The sequence below is a fragment of the Schistocerca gregaria genome, unplaced genomic scaffold (assembly GCF_023897955.1).
Source record: "Schistocerca gregaria isolate iqSchGreg1 unplaced genomic scaffold, iqSchGreg1.2 ptg001068l, whole genome shotgun sequence".
In the NCBI taxonomy this organism is placed as follows: Eukaryota; Metazoa; Arthropoda; class Insecta; order Orthoptera; family Acrididae; genus Schistocerca; species Schistocerca gregaria.
This window is the reverse complement of record NW_026062413.1, coordinates 5,001-10,000: the sequence shown is the minus strand read 5'-3', so window position 1 is coordinate 10,000 and position 5,000 is coordinate 5,001. Positions and strand designations below refer to the sequence as shown.

The 5,000-nt window shown below is 52.0% G+C and overlaps 1 non-coding gene across 1 annotated transcript in view; it reads right to left on the bottom strand.

The window, feature by feature from the left end:
• LOC126327880 (small subunit ribosomal RNA) overlaps positions 1-539 on the bottom strand; it is a 1,893-nt gene extending 1,354 nt beyond the window's left edge. The window contains exon 1 of the ribosomal RNA XR_007561558.1: positions 1-539. This exon is cut by the window's left edge and continues 1,354 nt beyond it. This is a non-coding gene — a ribosomal RNA (small subunit ribosomal RNA).
• Between the last annotated feature and the right edge of the window lie 4,461 nt (positions 540-5,000).

Below are 5,000 nucleotides of genomic sequence, written 5' to 3'. Positions count from 1 at the left end.
TGTACTCATTCCGATTACGGGGCCTCGGATGAGTCCCGTATCGTTATTTTTCGTCACTACCTCCCCGTGCCGGGAGTGGGTAATTTGCGCGCCTGCTGCCTTCCTTGGATGTGGTAGCCGTTTCTCAGGCTCCCTCTCCGGAATCGAACCCTGATTCCCCGTTACCCGTTACAACCATGGTAGGCGCAGAACCTACCATCGACAGTTGATAAGGCAGACATTTGAAAGATGCGTCGCCGGTACGAGGACCGTGCGATCAGCCCAAAGTTATTCAGAGTCACCAAGGCAAACGGACCAGACAAGCCAATCCGATTGGTTTTGATCTAATAAAAGCGTCCCTTCCATCTCTGGTCGGGACTCTGTTTGCATGTATTAGCTCTAGAATTACCACAGTTATCCAAGTAACGTGGGTACGATCTAAGGAACCATAACTGATTTAATGAGCCATTCGCGGTTTCACCTTAATGCGGCTTGTACTGAGACATGCATGGCTTAATCTTTGAGACAAGCATATGACTACTGGCAGGATCAACCAGGGAGCTGCGTCAACTAGAGCTGAGCAGCCGGCCGCCCGGGAGTGTGTCCCGGGGGCCCGCGCGAACACGCAAGCGTCCGCTCAATTATTCTGCAAACAGGAGGAGGCCGAGCTCCCCTGCACGATACACCTCGAAACCCTCTCAGGTCCCGGCGGCGCGCAGCGCCGTCCTAGGTACTTGGTCGGTTTCGAGAGAGGCGCAATCGCCCGGAGTTAGGCGAGTAGACGGTTTTAGTGCGAACACCCTTGCTCCCAACTGAGCTTGCCGCTGCCGACAGAGGCCCGGGAGCGTGCTGTCGTGGCATTGCCGGCGGGAGACAACACGCGCCACCTATGGTGACCGGCAGCTCCAACGCCAGCGCCACACAAGGGCAAAGCCCCACTTGGGTGCAGAAGCGAACTCTCCCAGCACAGCGCACGCGCCAACACGTCCGCACAACTGCGATACAAACCACCTGCGAGAACCGCTGGGGCGACCGAGCAGCAGACGGCGTCGCGGCGCCGAGTGCCAGGCGGCGGCGCATCCTCAACGCACACAGTCCTCAATCAGACCAGCACACTGCAGATGTCCACCGCGCTTCGCACCGGGCTCGGCTGAACCAACTTTGGCCGCCAGGCGCCGCGTGCAGGGTGCGCCGCAGCGTAGCTGCGCCGCCTGCCGAGCCCGTCGGCTGGCGCTCCTGCCACTCGGCGCCCCCCACCAGCCGCCTGTTGCGCGTGCGCCCACGCAGCGCGCGGCCAACACGCCGGGCGGCCCCCCTTCACCGGCCGGGAACAGTCCCACCAAGCCACCGCCGCGTATCGCTTCATACCCACATGGGCCTAGTCACGTGTGTGGATGTGGCGGGTACCGCTGAAACAACCGGTTAATAGCTGTACCGATCGTCGCCATCACAGATTCACCTCCAGCGTGAACAACCGCTCAACAACGGATTTCCAGTTCATTTGCGTATCTTGGGCAGTAAACGTAGATGTCCACCTACATTTGCGAATTCAACAATTCTTGCATGCCAGGATGTCATGTGTCACGACACGCTACATCAGACCACATACACACTGCGACATGTGCAGAAGAGAACACGTGGAAGGTGGCCCGCGCACGTATGCGATGTCCCTTCCGCGATCCACTGTCAACCGGCATCTGCGGCATGTCCCAGATATGGAACGCGGTCCACCAGGGTAGCACTTTGTGTGAGGCAATACGACAAAGTCGGAATACACGCGTCACTACATCACACGGCTCACGCTGACCTGACCTGACTCACCGCACCACCACCCCCAGCGACCCAGGGTGACATACAATGCGTTCGTACGTTCCTCCCACACGCCTCTACGGCGTACCACAGTGCAACCTAGCTGTTATTGGGAGACGAGACAAGTAGCATCGAGCACAACATATGGAAATTGAGATTCGACACCGTTGGGCACAGCCAGCGTACGGTCACACGTATCACACTACTTCACTCTGTACGTAACTACCGATGATCGGTACAGCGTGTGGGTTACGCGTACGACATCAGCGGACAATGGACACAGACCATACCACGACGTACACTGAGGGCGTCGACATCTGAACGCAACTGAACAGCTGCGAGGCTCATTTAACACTCAAACGCCAGACCGACCAGCTTGAGAGGACGGAGACACAAAGAGAGGGGCAGAGGGGGGGGGGGGGGGCGATATAGTCCTATTGCAGTACAATTGACAGTGGATAGCGGGAATATGTGGAAAGTAAGCAACACTCGCAAGACATCTACATGAGGATAACAACGACACCAGAGATTCCGAGCAGTGAACTATGTTAGGCAAAGGGACAACGTGGGTTAGGTTAAGGGACAACGTGGGTTAGGTTAAGGGACAACGTGGGTTAGGTTAAGGGACAACGTGGGTTAGGTTAAGGGACAACGTGGGTTAGGTTAAGGGACAACGTGGGTTAGGTTAAGGGACAACGTGGGTTAGGTTAAGGGACAACGTGGGTTAGGTTAAGGGACAACGTGGGTTAGGTTAAGGGACAACGTGGGTTAGGTTAAGGGACAACGTGGGTTAGGTTAAGGGACAACGTGGGTTAGGTTAAGGGACAACGTGGGTTAGGTTAAGGGACAACGTGGGTTAGGTTAAGGGACAACGTGGGTTAGGTTAAGGGACAACGTGGGTTAGGTTAAGGGACAACGTGGGTTAGGTTAAGGGACAACGTGGGTTAGGTTAAGGGACAACGTGGGTTAGGTTAAGGGACAACGTGGGTTAGGTTAAGGGACAACGTGGGTTAGGTTAAGGGACAACGTGGGTTACGTTAAGGGACAACGTGGGTTACGTTAAGGGACAACGTGGGTTACGTTAAGGGACAACGTGGGTTACGTTAAGGGACAACGTGGGTTACGTTAAGGGACAACGTGGGTTAGGTTAAGGGACAACGTGGGTTAGGTTAAGGGACAACGTGGGTTAGGTTAAGGGACAACGTGGGTTAGGTTAAGGGACAACGTGGGTTAGGTTAAGGGACAACGTGGGTTAGGTTAAGGGACAACGTGGGTTAGGTTAAGGGACAACGTGGGTTAGGTTAAGGGACAACGTGGGTTAGGTTAAGGGACAACGTGGGTTAGGTTAAGGGACAACGTGGGTTAGGTTAAGGGACAACGTGGGTTAGGTTAAGGGACAACGTGGGTTAGGTTAAGGGACAACGTGGGTTAGGTTAAGGGACAACGTGGGTTAGGTTAAGGGACAACGTGGGTTAGGTTAAGGGACAACGTGGGTTACGTTAAGGGACAACGTGGGTTACGTTAAGGGACAACGTGGGTTAGGTTAAGGGACAACGTGGGTTACGTTAAGGGACAACGTGGGTTACGTTAAGGGACAACGTGGGTTACGTTAAGGGACAACGTGGGTTACGTTAAGGGACAACGTGGGTTACGTTAAGGGACAACGTGGGTTAGGTTAAGGGACAACGTGGGTTAGGTTAAGGGACAACGTGGGTTAGGTTAAGGGACAACGTGGGTTAGGTTAAGGGACAACGTGGGTTAGGTTAAGGGACAACGTGGGTTAGGTTAAGGGACAAATTGAGTTAGGTTAAGGGACAAATTGAGTTAGGTTAAGGGACAAATTGAGTTAGGTTAAGGGACAAATTGAGTTAGGTTAAGGGACAAATTGAGTTAGGTTAAGGGACAAATTGAGTTAGGTTAAGGGACAAATTGAGTTAGGTTAAGGGACAAATTGAGTTAGGTTAAGGGACAAATTGAGTTAGGTTAAGGGACAAATTGAGTTAGGTTAAGGGACAAATTGAGTTAGGTTAAGGGACAAATTGAGTTAGGTTAAGGGACAAATTGAGTTAGGTTAAGGGACAAATTGAGTTAGGTTAAGGGACAAATTGAGTTAGGTTAAGGGACAAATTGAGTTAGGTTAAGGGATAATCTGGTACAACCACAGTTAGGTTAAGCGATAATCTGGTACAGCCACAGTTAGGTTAAGCGATAATCTGGTACAGCCACAGTTAGGTTAAGCGATAATCTGGTACAGCCACAGTTAGGTTAAGCGATAATCTGGTACAGCCACAGTTAGGTTAAGCGATAATCTGGTACAGCCACAGTTAGGTTAAGCGATAATCTGGTACAGCCACAGTTAGGTTAAGCGATAATCTGGTACAGCCACAGTTAGGTTAAGCGATAATCTGGTACAGCCACAGTTAGGTTAAGCGATAATCTGGTACAGCCACAGTTAGGTTAAGCGATAATCTGGTACAGCCACAGTTAGGTTAAGCGATAATCTGGTACAGCCACAGTTAGGTTAAGCGATAATCTGGTACAGCCACAGTTAGGTTAAGCGATAATCTGGTACAGCCACAGTTAGGTTAAGCGATAATCTGGTACAGCCACAGTTAGGTTAAGCGATAATCTGGTACAGCCACAGTTAGGTTAAGCGATAATCTGGTACAGCCACAGTTAGGTTAAGCGATAATCTGGTACAGCCACAGTTAGGTTAAGCGATAAAGTTGGTTAAATTCGGTATTGTGTGGGAAGGGGGCAGAGAGAGAGTGGGGGGGGGGGTGGATAGTTGTGGCAGTACGCGGATGCCTGAGTCACCGTCAGATATGTCACGTCGGTTCGATGCTTGTAGCAAGAGGCTGGCGGGTCTGTGTCTCTCACTTCTGCAATTTTTCATGTGGTATAACACGAGGGCGGGGGGGTGATATTTGGTGCCCCTCTGTGTAGGATGTGTGTTGGTGGTGTTGGTTTATCTGAGCAATGGTAGTTGTCGGAGGAGTGGGGTATTGTGCTTTTATAGGTGGACCTACTGCTCTGGTTATCATAGTGTCGACGGTGCAATGTGGCAGAGAGGATGCACTCGACATTGTCGCATTCCAGATGTTTACGTATTGTGTGTCTCCGTTGCAGGCCGAGAGTGGTGCATGTTCGAGTGTGTGGCTGACGTGCGATTCACGTTGTGTGCCCAGTCTTACAGCACGTATAGGGACATT